The sequence below is a fragment of the Montipora capricornis genome, chromosome 11 (genome assembly GCF_036669925.1).
Source record: "Montipora capricornis isolate CH-2021 chromosome 11, ASM3666992v2, whole genome shotgun sequence".
In the NCBI taxonomy this organism is placed as follows: Eukaryota; Metazoa; Cnidaria; class Anthozoa; order Scleractinia; family Acroporidae; genus Montipora; species Montipora capricornis.
In genome coordinates this window covers 35866214-35883713 of record NC_090893.1, presented here as the reverse complement: position 1 = coordinate 35883713, position 17500 = coordinate 35866214, and the positions used below count along the sequence as shown (strand labels likewise).

General features: G+C 38.4%; 1 protein-coding gene and 1 long non-coding RNA gene across 2 annotated transcripts in view; one reads left to right on the top strand and one right to left on the bottom strand.

Annotated features, from left to right (window-relative positions):
• Positions 1–7519, bottom strand: part of LOC138023672 (perlucin-like protein) — a 14372-nt gene extending 6853 nt beyond the window's left edge. Inside the window, exon 1 of the mRNA XM_068870715.1 lies at positions 7397–7519. The gene's annotated coding sequence lies outside the window, so the exon portion shown is untranslated. The remainder of the gene's footprint in view (positions 1–7396) is intronic.
• The window catches only part of LOC138023674 (uncharacterized), an 18919-nt gene extending 3176 nt beyond the window's left edge, over positions 1–15743 (top strand). The window contains exons 2-3 of the long non-coding RNA XR_011126728.1: positions 1491–1547; positions 12418–15743. This is a non-coding gene — a long non-coding RNA (uncharacterized lncRNA). The remainder of the gene's footprint in view (positions 1–1490; positions 1548–12417) is intronic.
• Positions 15744–17500: the final 1757 nt, after the last annotated feature.

Sequence of the window (17500 nt, the reverse complement as noted above, 5' to 3'; positions counted from 1 at the left end):
CTACACCGCTTATCAAAATAATCGAAGGTTTTGGGAAGACTTATTACCAGGTCTGAAGCATTAATCTTATATTTTGAGCTGTCAGATGTTTTGTTTACAGGTTTTATATGTCTTGGCCGCTGTCCAAGGTGTCACAGCAAGAATGGGATGACGTTTGTAGTGATAAATCAGTGTGTATAACAATTACTTTTGATACACTCTGTTTTTTTTTAACAACCTTTCTTATAAGAACGTTGAAGCTAAGATTAACCAAATTTAGCCAGAGCTGGTTGGCGCGACATCTTGCACGTGGCATCAGAGCAAGTCGCGCAAAGTATGTGACAAGCAACTTGATAATAAGCAAGCTCTTTGATGGGTTTCCTGGTCACGTCCGCATTAATTAAGGAGATATAACAAATTTCAGTCTAAGCTCCAAAATTAGACGTACTTATATATAAAAAAAGAATCTATGTCAATTGAAACGATTTGCTATCAATTGAACTCGTCCCGGCTACTTTGCTGCGAGACTTTCTACCAGTTCCGTTTGAACTTACAGTGACCACCTGTGGACCTAAGCTCGGTGTTTTTTAATGATAGACAAGATCACGCAGAATTTCCTTCCGTCAACCATGTTACTGAAAGTGATCCGGCAAGTTCGAAGATAAATTACGGATTATAAATGAAATGAAGAAATAAGCTTCGCACTTACTGAAGTGAAATAACTCTATTCGCTCTTTTCTTAGACATTGCCAGATAATTCGAGATGCAGGACTGCAATGTACAAATTGCCTAATTATTTTGTCCTCGTTGCCGTGGTTGCCGACGCCAACTAATGTGAGCCCTGCTTGCATCCGGTCTTGACGACCACACCTCCAGTGAGAGACACAATAATTGCGATTTGTATTATTCAGTTTCGCTCATCAATTAGAAGTCGAAATGCTCTTTTCTTAGACGTTGCCAGATAATTCGAGATGCAGGACTGCAATGTACAAATTGTCTAATTATTTTGTCCTCGTTGCCGTGGTTGCCGACGCCAACTAATGTGAGCCCTGCTTGCATCCGGTCTTGACGACCACACCTCCAGTGAGAGACACAATAATTGCGATTTGTATTATTCAGTTTCGCTCATCAATTGGAAGTCGAAATCCTGACATGTAACTGAATGGAGAATTTGAGATAAACAAATCGCCAGTGTGAAATAATAATTGCCGTTTGTTAGCCCTGTGTCCGTTTCTCAGTTGTGTTTGAAGAAAAGTTGTTGGCAATTTACATATGTAATTCTTTTTTCACATCAAAGCACTTCACGATGCTCTCCGCCACGTTTTTTTTTTTAGTTTTCATAGTACAGTTTTGCTTTTGACGGATTGCATTGTAGTATTGAACAATGATATTAAGTTGAAGTTGCGTTTTACATCAAGTATTTATTGATGTGTCTGATTTCAACAGCATTGTTCTGAAGTCAACCATTGCCTAACACATGAACCTAACACTGGTGAATATTTCTTTTTTAGGTATTCAAAAGCGAGTGGTGGGTGGGTATTTTTGAAACAGCAATAGGGATACTCAAGGTATGCATTTAATTTTTGCTATCTTTAGAGAAATAGGCCTTATCACGGTTTTCGACGCCATCTTGACGGGTAGGCAAAGCGGTCAGAAATTACAGTGTTTGTACGGGAATCCGATAGCAAATAACTTCTTCCAAAATTGAATTTTTCACAATTTCTGAATCGCAACGTTAAAATCCTAGGTAGAAGATTGTATGCACCAAGTTTGAAGGATGTAGCTTTCCTATAAGTTGCTGAGCTAATTTTTTTTTGTTTTCCATACATTTGTCTTTAAAATTTTTTCCCGCGAACCGCGTCAAGACGTTTGTCTACCCAGCCAAATTTACAGACAAATGTGTGGAAAATTCAAAAAATTAACTGAGCATCTTCTAGCCAAGCTACATCCATCAAACTTGGTGAATACAATCTCCTACCTAGTATTTTGACGTTGCGATTCAGAAATTGTGAAAAATCCGATTTTGGAAGAAGTTATTTTCTATCGGATTCCCATACAAACACTGTCATTTCTGACCGCTTTGCCTACCCGTCAAGATGGCGTCGAAAACCGTGATAAGGCCTATTTGTTTTAACATATGCAGATTCTCCTAAGAGTGATCGAAATGATAGACACATTGGTTTGTGCCTCGTAATAGAAACTCAAAACATGGAATTGCTGTTTGCTGTTTACTGAATGAACAAATTTGATACTGCAGCAATACGAATTTTGTCGGGGTACAAGAGCTGTATCGGGGCAACCGTAGAAAACCAGTTATAAGACACCATTAAGAGCAGGAAGTTTTTTTTTCTTCACAAATATTGCTTAACACAATACGCAACTCTTACAACTGACTCTGGCGATGGTGGTGAAGACCCCTACGCGGAGGTCTCTAAACATCATCTACGTTTAAAATTTTAACCTGCGTATAATGGGTAGTCTGCTGGCAGCCAGTTTTTTTCTCTAAGGGTCACTAGGACGAGCGCTTAGTCATCGCGAACTCGAAAGGACGGTATGGCGTTGGCCGTGTAGAGAAGAAGGCGAGACAAGGGTGGTATGTCCGAGAAAAACAAACTGCCAGCAGTCTATACAATGGGTATTACTTTATTCAAGTAACGTGTCGTTTTTCATTGTTAATCAGATGGTATTGACAGCGATGCTTGTTGAAAAGTGGGTAAAAGAGAACGTGTCTCCTTTACAAGACAACGGGAGTAATAAGCATTACTTCAAAAAAGATGAAATCTGGCAAGCATTCTGTAACAGTTTTCCTATGATTCCAAACGACCAGAAGGATATATTTTTCTCTCACTTTGGAACAGCCGTAAAAAAAATTGACAGTGTGAATGTCGTTAGAAAAAAATTTAAAAATGTAGGATACCAGGGGTTTCTTTTGAAGTGTCTAGCCCAAGTGAATAGCGAAACAGTTGTAAATTGGGCCAATTGCAATTTAGCCCCAGGCTCTTCAACTGATGCCGTTGATAAAGAATGTCTGTGGCAAAGTTTCCGAGGATTTATAAAAATGGTTCTGTTGGAGCAACACCGTGAGCTTTTCTTTTCCTTGTTTGGACGTCATGTCGTCGGCAAAGGGCACCTCACTACAGTGTCTTTACCGAAGAAAAAGAAGAAATCTTACATCGGTATCAAGATCATCGAACGACCAACCTCCAATATGACTGAGGTCAGAAACAACGCCGAAGAATGTTTTCAAGCAGAGCAATTGGGTGCTATTGGCGAAATTAAAGCGGAGACTGGTGGCGAGAGTGTTCCAGGTTCCCAGTACTGTGACGGCAAAGGAAATGTATGCTATGGTACGAAAACGATCACTTGTTCCCCTGAGAAACAACCTGTACTTGAATTCGTGTACAATGATCAAAAATTAGTAACCGGCAAAGATAGCGACGGTGACGATGACAACAACACCATTTTGGAGGATGATCTAGTCACAGAGCGGTCGCATTTCTACGAAGACGAAATTCTACATTTTTCGCATAATGATAATCATGACAGTATTAAAAGCATAGGGGAATTCGAAAGCGTAAGTATTGCGGAGTCTATAACAAGTAATGAAGAAGTGGACAGTAGTTTGATGTTGAATCCCTCAAATAAAAGTGATACAGTCCAACGATCAGATTCACCGCCCTTTGGAGACGATTCTCGAAGTGATGATGTGGAAAAAGAGGCATTATTTCAACGTTTTCACAAAAAAGTCAATCGCTTGTTGCCGAGCAATCTACCAGGAAAGCCGAAGAGTTTTAAGGAGTACCTGGAAGCGATTTTCGAAAACAGCAATTCAATGGATATGGAACGAATGACCATCCAGAAGCGTAGTAAGAGCACGGCCAGCTTCTACGACTGCCAGCTTAGAGCACTTGTGGCCGCATCGTTCCCTCCAGTGAAGGTTGGCCAGCTGGCAGGGAAGGATGTGACTGTCACCTTTGAAGGAGACAAATTCCCGCAGTTTAGCCAGCTCCATAAAAGTACTTTTTTATGCGAGGTTTGCATCCCTTATCAGAAAATGACAAAATACAAAACTAATGCCTTGAAATGTAATGGTTGGGACCTTGAGGGGAAACTGACTCTTTCTCCCCTGTCCAAGCAGGACCTGCTATGGTGGATTTCTAATGTTGAACAATACCCAAAAGCTCTTACTCCACTACCCCTCGATATCACACTCATGACAGACAGCTCACTGAAAGGCTGGGGAGGGGTGATAGAAGGTACACCAAATGTGACTGGTGGTAGATGGTCATACCAGGAATTCAAATTCCACATAAATTACTTGGAGCTGAAGGCCATTCTGTTAGTTCTGCAGTCCCTTTGCAACCATATGCAATGTTGCCACATAAAATTGCTTTGTGACAACACAACTGCTGTCTCCTACATCTGCAATATGGGTGGTACGAAATCTAGAGTTGCAATGAGATAAATAGAGAAATAATTATGTGGTGCATGGCTAGGCACCTAACATTGTCAATATTTGCCAGGCAAACTAAATGCAGAGGCGGACAGGGCTAGCCGCGTTTTTCACAACAGTAACACTGAATGGTCTTTGGCCCTTTCTGTCTTTAATGAACTTACGGCAAAGTGGGGTGAGCCTCACATAGACATGTTTGCGTCAAGGCTAAATTATAAAGTATCCCAATATGTAGCGTGGAAACCAGATCCTGGTGCAATAGCCATTGATACTTTCACACTAGACTGGTCAAGGTATAAGCTCATATACTGCTTTCCTCCTTTCAGTCTCACAGGCAAAGTTTTACAATACATCCAAGAAAGCAATACCACAGCAATACTGGTGATCCCTTATTGGCCAACCCAGTTCTGCAGTTGCTGAAATCTCAACCATTGGATATCAAGACGCTAAAATCAACCTTCACACTTCCATACCACCACAAGGAAGTTCATTTATTGTACCCCAAACTTCAACTTCATGGCTGTCTTGTGTCAGGGCTTCCTTAGTAGCTCAAGGTGTTGAGGGAGAACCTCTAAACATAATTCTGGACTCATGGCGTACTAGGGACACGAAAGCAATACCAGACTTATGTGACCGCCTGGCTTAAGTTCTGTAAGGATACCTCCACAAAGCTACATACACCCAACACTACAACAAGTCCTGGACTTCCTTACGCACCAATCTAAAACTGTGGGATACAGCGCTGTAGCAACTGCACGAAGCGCCCTGTCGTCCTTTATCACAGTAGACGGTATAAAAGTGGGTGAACATCCTTCAGTATCAAGATTTATGTCTGGCCTGTTCAATCAAAAACCGGCCTTACCACGCTACACCGAAACATGGAATCCCCAGATTGTACTCAACTAACTCAAAACTTTTCCAGCTGTTGATAGTATGTCATTTTAATGACATACTATCAACAGCTGGAAACGTTTTGTGAGTTTTTTGAGCAGTTTAAGGGTGAGCTGTTTTAAAAAACAGCTCACCCTTAAACTACTCATGCTAATCGCCCTTCTGTCAGCACAGAGAACCCAGACTTTACAGAAACTCTCACTGGAGGAAATGTGCATATCACCTGGAAAATATACATTCTACATATCATCTCTGTTGAAACAAACCAGTGCTAAGGGGGGCCAGAATAGACATTTATTTCCTGTTCTCTTTCGGAGTTTCACCTTGGACAAAAGACTTTGTGTTGTTGAGTTATTAGAAGCTTATATCAAGAGGACTGCCCCTCTTAGGAAGGGAACAAAGCAACTGCTGATTTATTATAGAGCACCACATGGACCAGCCTCTAAAGACACCATCTCACGGTGGATTAAACAAACCATGAAATCTGTAGGAATTGATACCACAGTTTTCAAACCCCATAGTACTAGGGGTGCAGCCACCTCTGCAGCTAAAGCTGCTAATGTTCCCATTCAAGAGATCATGAACACGTTCTGACTCAACTTTTGCTAAGTTTTATGACCGTCCAATTAGAAGTGACAATAACTTTGCAGAGGCTGTTCTCAGTAGTACTAGCTTAAAATAACTACCTCTTTAATTTGTATGTACTAATCTCTAGTACGTGTCCACTACAGAGGTTGTGAGTGAGTTGTTGTTATAAAGTTACATGGCATGCCATACATGTGTGGTACTCTTGGTTAGAATAACCATTAAATGATCAGTGTGCCATTTGAATATCAACTGCTTGAGTTTTATGTGGCTTCTAGCTTTGAAGTCTCGCGTGACCTCCGATTGTATGCAAATGCGAGGTAGAATCTCAATCAAACCACGACTTACAGGTAAGTCTCGTTTAATTTTCCAATTTTATTGGAAACGACCCAGAGAACTCTAGAGAATATGATCCTCAGTGAACTGTGCGTTCTCTTTTGATGGCGCTGAACGAGACGTCAAATCCGTACACAATTATTACAGGGTTGTTTGGCGGATCGAATTTGGAAGAGAATCATCTACACATGTGAAAACTCTAACGAGGAGATATCAAACAAGAGGAAAGAGTGGAAGAAAAGGAAGCCGCTAAAATGTTGCATAGCGCAAGAGACATCATTTCAGCGGAAATTATTCGAAGAAACAAATGCAACATTGTTTCACACTAAGGCTTGAAACGGGGAAAATCACTATAGTTTAGCACGGTAGTGAGAGAACTGTTGAAAACAATGGTACATCAAAGGATGTTGCCAATATACAGTTTCCCGCTCGTCTTCCCTGGAATGCAGTTAATTTTACGGTAAGCTTACGGTAAACCGCTACTGGCTGAAGGAGCATTAAACGATGTGCAATACAGGAAACAACACTTCTTTGTGACTCAGAGACAATCATATTATGGACACGCGTATTAAAAAAAAAGATTAAGGCTACTTTATATCACAGTTCATCGTCATTTAAGGGTCGATTGGTCCTTTACTGGAATAAGAATTAACATAAATATATACATGTACAATTTGCAGCGCACTCGGCAAAGTCCCTGACTTTTAGCCGTTCTGGCTTAGGTGACCTTATGCATTCTAACGCAGCCTTTTTCACTACAGGCCATAACGGCCTCTTATCGGCTATTAACATGATTAAAAAGAATAAAAACCCACCAGTTCAGATGACAAAAACGCAACATGCATTGTTACAAATTATCTAGTAAACAGCTAAACCTACTTATCATGTTACATCGAACTGTTTGAGGTGTGCCACCATGTCTCCCATACACGGACAATCATATTATAGCGCGGAAATTTCTGTCCCTTTTCGCTTATTTTTGCAACCCTCGGTCAGTAAGCTTTGGTTATCAAGGTGCGATAAATTGAGAGCAAAGATCATTTTCTTTTCATATTTGTCATCTTTTACAATATTAAGTCCTTTTAACCAGCTTTAACTATAACCTAAGCTCAAGTATAGATGAGAAAAAAAAAAACTTTCTAAGGCTCTTACCTTCCGCAAAGGTGAAAGATGGACTTTAATCTGAACACGGGCCTGACTTGGCTATTCTGGAAGAGCTTCACTGCTGAAGCTGAATTTATTTCAGTACCATCAATGAAGGGGGCTTCAATTAAGGGCACTTCGTAGCATGTTTTTTCAACCCCCGTTTGTCTAAATGTTACAAAATAAATTACTACTAATATTTACTTAGTCTGTAGAAGGCCTTCACAATTTTTGCTCAAAAACTCCTTTTCTCTAATGCAGACATACTGTCACCAAAGTAAAAAGTGGATTGGGGCATGAGGATGAAGGTGAAAATTTAACTTTAAAAAACTCTCTCTTTTGGTAACTTTGACGGGCTTATGAAAGTATCGCGAATCCATTCCTTTCTAGAAATGTGTGAGTTTCTATGTGTCCTAAACTCTTATTTATCAATCAATTTATTTACTTATTTATCGTTGACATCATTTTAACTTTTTCTTAAAAGAAATTTTGTTGCGCGATCATTGCTTTTATCTATCGTTTCGTTTCTGTCTTGACAACGTTCTTCACGTGAGCAATTGTCATTTTGTGACATTACCTTTTAGTAGTAATTCAAAAATGTGTTATTTCAATTTAATCAATTCATTACTTATTTAACATTTTCTTAAACTGGATCCCTCTTTGTATTTATATGCGATATATGTTTACAGTTTCAGAGCTTGCTCATAAAAAAATGAAGTACCATCAATGAAGGGGGCTTCAATTAAGGGCACTTCGTAGCATGTTTTTTCAACCCCCGTTTGTCTAAATGTTACAAAATAAATTACTACTAATATTTACTTAGTCTGTAGAAGGCCTTCACAATTTTTGCTCAAAAACTCCTTTTCTCTAATGCAGACATACTGTCACCAAAGTAAAAAGTGGATTGGGGCATGAGGATGAAGGTGAAAATTTAACTTTAAAAAACTCTCTCTTTTGGTAACTTTGACGGGCTTATGAAAGTATCGCGAATCCATTCCTTTCTAGAAATGTGTGAGTTTCCATGTGTCCTAAACTCTTATTTATCAATCAATTTATTTACTTATTTTTTATCGTTGACATCATTTTAACTTTTTCTTAAAAGGAATTTTGTTGCGCGATCATTGCTTTTATCTATCGTTTCGTTTCTGTCTTGACAACGTTCTTCACGTGAGCAATTGTCATTTTGTGACATTACCTTTTAGTAGTAATTCAAAAATGTGTTATTTCAATTTAATCAATTCATTACTTATTTAACATTTTCTTAAACTGGATCCCTCTTTGTATTTATATGCGATATATGTTTACAGTTTCAGAGCTTGCTCATAAAAAAATGAAGTACCATCAATGAAGGGGGCTTCAATTAAGGGCACTTCGTAGCATGTTTTTTCAACCCCCGTTTGTCTAAATGTTACAAAATAAATTACTACTAATATTTACTTAGTCTGTAGAAGGCCTTCACAATTTTTGCTCAAAAACTCCTTTTCTCTAATGCAGACATACTGTCACCAAAGTAAAAGGTGGATTGGGGCATGAGGATGAAGGTGAAAATTTAACTTTAAAAAACTCTCTCTTTTGGTAACTTTGACGGGCTTATGAAAGTATCGCGAATCCATTCCTTTCTAGAAATGTGTGAGTTTCCATGTGTCCTAAACTCTTATTTATCAATCAATTTATTTACTTATTTTTTATCGTTGACATCATTTTAACTTTTTCTTAAAAGAAATTTTGTTGCGCGATCATTGCTTTTATCTATCGTTTCGTTTCTGTCTTGACAACGTTCTTCACGTGAGCAATTGTCATTTTGTGACATTACCTTTTAGTAGTAATTCAAAAATGTGTTATTTCAATTTAATCAATTCATTAGTTATTTAACATTTTCTTAAACTGGATCCCTCTTTGTATTTATATGCGATATATGTTTACAGTTTCAGAGCTTGCTCATAAAAAAATGTCTTTTATTCAAATTATTATTTCAATTATGCTCGACTATTTTATCTAGGACTTACAGAAAACTTGATTAAGCAACTACGTTCGCAGGACCTTTCCCTTCGCTTTAGGCCCCATCCCAAAGCGAAAAGAAAATAGAGAATAAATCTGTTGACGGTTGCAACTAGCAATTAGTCCAGTCTTAGGCTCTTGTACAATTGGGTTTTGGCTTCCTAACATCGTGTACATCATGTGCGAGGAGAGTGTTTGTTTAATATGTGCTTAGCTTACAATAACTATTCAGGCTATTACTGAAAGATCTGTTTCCTAAGTCTTCAATGCATTTTCGGCCAGGTCTGTCTAGCCCCCCAGGGATTTTGCATATCAGAGAAATATTTACTTTTTTAAAGAGCATTTGGTTTGCAGTTTTCATTAGAAAGCAATATTTTGGTTAGTTAAACAACATACATACATCCTTCATGGACTTTCAAAGAGGGCGTTTCAAAGACAATAATCCTATACTGAGGCAAAATAAAATTGGATCATACATCTTTTAAGAAGTTCTCGTTTAAGACTGTGCTTGAAGGCTGATACTGAATTCAGAGAGCTGTCTAAAACCACATTTCATGAAAGAGTGGTTACAGAGCTTAGCGTTGTGTAACCACTCCCATTCAAAGTTCAGTTTAATAAAAGAGTAGGAGTGTTTTATCGAGGCCAAGCCGGGTAGTTTTAGACCGGTTCAAAAACTCATTAATAATTCATGAAGGAAATTCAAAAGAAATCAATGTTTAATGAGTGTCTTTCTATCTGATAAAAAATATTACTGTTAGAATGGATAGATGTACAGTAAAGCTTTTGAAGCCGTTCAATAAATTCGCAATTCATGTTTTATCAAGTCCTAAAACACTCGGCTGCGCCTCGTGTTTTAAACTTGATAAAACACTCCTGCTCATTTATTAAACATTACATAAAAAACAACCTGCGAATTCATTGAACGGCTTCAAAGACATTCTTCCAAAAGCGCGTCCCTCTGGAGTCCATTCTGAGGGGACAATATTAGCATATAAGAAAAACAAGCTATGCCATGCCATGCCATTATAGTATGCTTTACATAAAGATTTCTTATGAGGAGTGTTTTTTTATCGGTCTTTGAAGCTTCTTAACGTGATGTTTTATCGGTAACCTGATTAGATAAGCTCATTTGCTCATGAATTATTAAGGAGTTTTTTAAAAGACCGACAAAAGCTGAGCGATTCAGCTGAAAGATATATCTCGATCACAATCGAGGTATATGTAAGTGTATTCAGAATATGGAGTGAACCTTTTTTATTGCTACACTTACAGTGCGACGTGCCTTACCGTGGCCACCTAACAGTTTTTTTACGAATTGTCCGCCAATCAGGATGTGTGAATTTGATTGACAATCCCGCCTACTTGCAAAGTTCGCTCAATTGTAAGTTGAACATCGTTGCATGGGTTGTTGAGTTGACGTGTTTACACGTAATTGTCAAATGTGAAAGTTTTTTGGGTGGCCACGGTAAGGCGAGTTGCACTGTAAATGATGTTTGCAGTTAAATATGCATAAACAAATCAAACGTAGAAGTTATCTTCGCACTTATCCGGACAATTTAAGATATTAGGGAGTTTAAGCGAAGACGACGGCTACGGCATCGAAAGCGTTAGTCCAAAATATAACTTAGCGCTATCGCAAGTATTTCGCGATTATTTCGTCTTGTTCACCTTGTACAATGCAGGCGCACTATCGTGTAACTGGGTGGGTACGAACGGTTTTGAATTCAAAACAGAAAATGAATGTTTCTTTGTTATATGCTCACGTTGTCTTCAAAACCTATAAAAACATGGTGATTTCACGTTGTTGTTTCGTGGAGTACTGCAGAGAAATACACGGAAATTTGTGTTGCACGTGCCAATATTAACCAATATTATTGAATTCTCAACCTGGGATAATGCAATTCTCGTGCTCTGATTGGTTTACTCAATCTCGGTTATCAGCTCATATACCTTGGTTTGACCTTATATGGTAAATGATTGATCTAAGTGTTGCCAAGCTAAAAGTTTTTTCGCCGGAAAGCGAAATTTCTCTCTGAAGAAAGCAAAAAAGAAAAAGTTTTTCTGGACAGCTGGGTTAAATTCCGACGTTTAGAAGTACGCGAAAAGGTAAGAAATGTTTTTGTGACGAGCCTGCGTCTGTCTGACCACAAGGTGTTACACGACATCGCATCGGTTCTCATCAAGTTTTTTTGATTTCGCTCGGATTTGCTCGCTTTTTTCGCTCGTATTTCGTACTTTCTAAACTTTTGGAGTTTAAAGGAATTTAATAAAATAATTATTCCATTTGCGCTTGTTGGATATGAGACTGGTTATAGCCAACTCGGCGCTACGCGCCTCGTTGGCTATTTATCATCTCATATCCAACGCGCGCTCATGGAATAATTGTTAAATATTCTTGCTCAGTGGCGTTCCCGTAGCATGTCGTCTTTGCTTAAACTCCCCATTCTCTCGTATAGACACCTGAAAGATTCAGGTGGCTTAACGGGATTCGAACCCATGGCCCGTCTACTGTGCCCGTGGAATGCTCTACTAACTGAGCTATGAAACCACACAGTTGTGAGCAGGTTAATTTGTTGGGCTCATTTGTTCCCGTGAAAGGAATGTTTTGTCGGGTTTTAAACCATGAGGCGAAACCCAGTGGCTTTAAACGGGATTCTATCCAACGGGATTCTAACCCATGATCTCTGCGATGCCGGTGCAATGCTCTTCCAAACTGAGCTATGAAGCTACTCAGTTGGGATCAGGTCAATTTGTTGAGCTCATGTGTTCTCGTGAAAGGACTAGCAGTGATCGTCGCACTTAACTGGACAATCTATGTAGGTGTCTACTGAAGAGACTATTGCTTTAATTATCCATTTAAGTGCGATGATCACTTCAATCTACATTTTGTCTATAACCCGAACTTCAAAAATACACGTTTCTTTTATTTAAACAGACATAGCTAGAAAAAAGAGAGGCAAAAAATATCTGTTTAAATATAACTTTTCGTTATTACAATTACGTTAATTTCGCTATCATTCCCATTTGTTCAGGATGTAAATTGGATAGCAACCATCTTGGAATTCAACCGGATGGGTATAAACGGTTAGAAGAGAAAAATGAAAGTTTATCGTCAAATGTTTACGTCCACCACTTATCCTGAAATTTCACGGATCGTTCCAAGAAGCTGAACTTCCAGAGAAATTTTCCAGAATACTGAACACGCTTGTTGATTGCGTGCACAACCATGCATTTGATCATTGTTCACCTGACGAGAAGTCCACATTGGGAACAAATATTGCACTTGAGGTCTTGAGGAACTGGCCTAGGACCATATTCAAGACAAAGGCACAGTTCTTTTCCCGGTGGGGATTACGCTGGTGAATATTTCTTTTTGCGCGTTAAACATAAAGCATCTCGCTTAAATTTCGGCAATTTCCCGTTGAATTCTATTGTTCGATCTCTCTTTAAAGTAAACAAAAATCAATACAAAAAGTTTGAGCCTTTTTCCTCAAGTCAAACACCAATTGTAAAGTGACACATGTCGAAGAACTTAAAATGTGTAAATATATAAAAAGAAATGCAAAGAAGGGATTGTCAGGCACACGGCTATTCATCACGTAAAGATTCTGCCCGGCTTCGCGGGCAAGATAGAAACTTCTTTTTCCGGTGGGGATTACGCTGGTGAATATATCTTTTTGCGCGTTAAACATAAAGCATCTCGCTTAAATTTCGGCAATTTCCCGTTGAATTCTCTATAAAGTAAACAAAAATCAATACAAAATGTTTGAGGCTTTTTCCTCAAGTCAAACACCAATTGTAAAGTGACACATGTCGAAGAACTTAAAATGTGTAAATATATCAAAAGAAATGCAAAGAAGGGATTGTCAGGCACACGGCTATTCATCACGCAGACTACTCTTGGCTGGCAAAAGCCGGGGACCCATAAAAATTGCTGGGAAAATCGATATAGAATCTGTTTACTGGCTGGGAAAACGATGATGAACATAAATCCTGGCTGGCATCTTTTACTAGTACATTCATAGCTTGCTGGTAGTGAAGAACGCATATTTTTTTCCCACGGAAGTTAAATATTAATCAAAAACGTCTTCTCAGCCACTAAGCAAGCGTTTTGGTTAATAACAGGTCAATTCTGAAAATTGTGTCGTTGGGTACTCCTGCACAGGTAGCTCAATTTAAGACCACTTTACTCAGCGTTTTGTAATATTGGCTGAATTCTGGCTCCGCTGTAGATTTAAATGACTGACTTGTCGATCATCAGTCCTCGCGGCCCCGGTGGAAAGGAACGAAAGAAATTGACCTGCCTCTTTCGGTGAACATGTCGATAAAATCACCAGTGGCTATTCTTGATAAAATAAACTCAAGGCTAACGCAAAAACACTTTACTAGTGATCAACGTAGTTTAGTCAGTTTATAATAGGAAGGCGAGAAGGCATATTACGAAATCAGGCTTTCAAGCCGCATCCAAGGAGAATAAAAAATAAAGAAACTTAATTTTGGTAATATAGCAACGTTGTACTCTCAGAGTATCGAAGAAGACTGTTTGCGGGCTAATCTATCTAAAAATATATACATATCCCGGCTGTAGCACTCTGCGCGTCATATTGTGGTCTGATGCTATTGGGCATAGATTAATTAGATGTTGTATTAATAACAGAAAGATCTAAGAACTAAGCGACATTTTGAAAGGTAATTAGGTCTCACACTTGGGTAGTTATCAATGGTTGATTGGTTGGGTTCAGTGATTACTGGGTTGCCTATGGGCAAACCCAGTCGAGGTCTGCGTTTAGTTTGTTTTTTTCTTTTTTTTTTTTTTCCGTGTCGGTGTCGGCCTGTCACTCCCCTGGTAAGTGGTGTCTTTGTGTATAGAGCCTTCTGCGCGTATTTTCTTAGGATCGAGAGGGTAGTGGAACTGCGTAGATTTCTCTGGTGGACACAGTAGAATCATTAACTTAGCCTGCAATGGCGTCGAAAGTCATGGAACGCGAATGGCGTTTTAGTGGATCCTTAAACAAAATATACCCTTATGGAACTCAATAATGGAAAGTCAGTTGGATAAACTAGGCATGAATCTCAAAAGCGACGAGTACTGGACTTCGACACCAATCTATCGCCCGTCGAGACGACATCAAAGTGAGCAGTATTTACCTGAAGTATCTGATAATTTGACACAATTGAGTTTCTTGTCTTCACGCACGCAATGAAATAGGAAGAGGTTTTCGCCTCTAAGAGCAAATATGTTGTTTGTTTCAATAAAATTTTCGCTGGAAAAGGATTCTGCCTTTGTGAATTATACAAGGCTTTTGTTTTTGTCCGTTTTCTTTTTCTTTCAATTGTTATAAAGTTTGATAAGAAATGTGCGAATTTAACACAAAGAACACAATCGCCTAACTCTTGAGGTTGACCATTGTTTCTGCAAAGTCAAAAATTTACTCTCTAAGATGAGGTTATTTATCACCAGGTAATTCCATCGTTTTGGAAATAGCAGCTACTTTATTCATCTGCGTCACAATTTTCGCTGATTTTGGGGCTCATTTTGTTGAAACTCAAGCACGCTTCCAACAGACCTGTTTATTTTCGTGACTTATGCACCACTGCTTTCAGAGCACTACCACATAAATCCTCCCGTATCACATTTCAACCGAGGTATGCAAATTTGTTAAGCTCGAAAATTACACAACATGATATTAAAATTTACAAAGGCTGGAAATATCACAAAAATCTTTTCCAGCGAGAAATTTATTGAAACAAACAATATATTTGCTATTAGAGGCAAAAACTCTTCCTGACAATCCGTGTCACAAAGCATATGCAATTAAATAAATGTTTGAAAGTTCACATCAAACCCTTTTCGAAAGAACCTTGACCGTAAATAATGAAGCACAGAAGAGACAACAAGGTTTCATTCAAATAATGTAAATTGCCAGACAACTAAGATGCGACTTCAGTAAACACTGTGATACATTCAAGGCGTTCGATTCCTTCAATGTTTGTTAAATCCATTAGAAAATTGCCATTTGATTTCAGTGTTGTATATAATACCAAGTTAGTAAAATGTTAGAAACAAAGCTCACTTGATATCCAACGGCGAAAAATGAAATTATTGTCGAAGACCATTACTCGTCGCTTTAAAGATTCCAGATATTTAATTTTCACCGCTGTCTTGTTCATCCAATTGACGTTCCATTCTTGAGCTCCATGAGGGTATATTTTGTTTAAAGATCCACTAAAACACCATTCATGTTACAATGACTTTGAACGCCACTGAATTAGTGAAATTTCCAATCGTTACCGGAAGACTGTGCAGAGTTGACCAGACAACAGAGATCACAGATCCACTTTATAGATTCCTTCTCTGTCTTTGTTGAACCCATACTGAGTTACCAGAGAATTCATTTGGTTTCAGTGTTGTACATAACAGCCCACTTTGATTTCGGCTCGACGGGGGAAAGATTGTTGTCGAAGTCTATTACTCGTCGCTTTTAAGACTCCAGATATTTATTTTTCACCGCCTGTCTTGTTTATCCAATTGAGCTCCATAAGGGTATATTTTGTTTAAAGTTCCACTAAAACGCCATTCGCGTTACAATGACTTTCGACGCAATTGCAGATTAATTAAATGTTCTCCTGTGTGCACCAGAGAAATCTACGCATTACCCCAGCTCCCACAAACCTAACAAAATACGCACCGAAGACTCTATGCACAAAGACACCACTTAGCAGGGGAGTGGCAGCCAAGACTTTTCATGATACAGAAAAAATAAAAATAAAACCCGAGAAATATTACGCATTTTCCGACTGGGATTGCCATACTGGCAACCCAGTAAAAATACCTACTTAAAAAACAACGAAGGAAGGCTTGAATGAAACAGTAAATAGAAAAGGAGGCAGGGATGGACATAATTGAAGAAGATTAAAATGGACTGATTGCAACTGGGGTTTTTGAAAACTGAATTCCGTCAGCCTTAGATTTTTCTCAAAGTTTGTCTCTGTTGTTTATAACATGTCAGACATGTTTTGTTACGAAGCTTTGATTTCAATTTTGTGTACCCTGCGAAAAGAGTCTGGCTAGAGAGCATAAAAGGAGACTGCTCGCAGGATATGATTTTTGCTGTTTAGAAGTAATTTTTGTCAATTTCTGGGTTAACGTTAAGTGTCATAGCAAGTAGATGTGAATAGGGAAGAGTAATTGATAAAATTACACAAAATGGACTTAAATGCCGTGACAGCAAGTGCAGATATAACTGATATAAGTAAGATAAACTTCTAAGTCAATCGTTTCATCCCTGGCCAAATGAATCCAGGTTCCTCCAACTGCCCAATCTAAGTTTAATTCCTTATATAAGATCTCTGGTATTATAGACTGGAAAAATATTTATCAACTACAGGGTCGAGTCACTCTTGACACCAGAACGAGAGCCTTTCAGTACAAAATTCCGCCTAAATCGGATTCTTTACACTAATGAAATCCCATATAAAATGAATTTAGTTCCTTCCGCTCCGCTATGTGCTTTTTGTGGAGATCACGAAAAAACTCTTGAGAATCTTCTAATCAGCTGTGCCAACACTAAAACCTTGCTTTCTGTTATTTGTTGGTTAAATACTTACAATATGAAAGTTTACAGGCTTGCTGAGGTAATCATCCTTCTTGACGGATAACAACCCAGAGAAGTAATATTATATGCACATATACTGATATGTAAATTTATCCGTAGAAATTATAATGGGTTTTTTATTATCAACCATACCCTTAATTAGATCTAGCTAACTGTGAATGTCATGTAATGTAATGAAAATTCGTAATAAGCGATATAGTGTGAGTGGGTAGTGTAAACGTTAGTAACTACGTTATTGTTTGTATCGTTCTTGTAATTATTTGTGTTTTAATACAGCAATAATAAAACGTTTAAAAAAAAACTTACTGTAAGGGTACACATGAAGAATAAACTTACTGACTTAAATTGACTTGATACTTTTGTGTTTTAAGGCAGCGGCGTAGGAACGGATTTAAGACTGGGGAGGGGCTGAAGGCAATATCTAAGTCAGTGACCACCCTTTTACAGTAGGTTTTGGGGTCCTCTCTTAAGAGACGAATTTCAGATGAACCAATTTTTT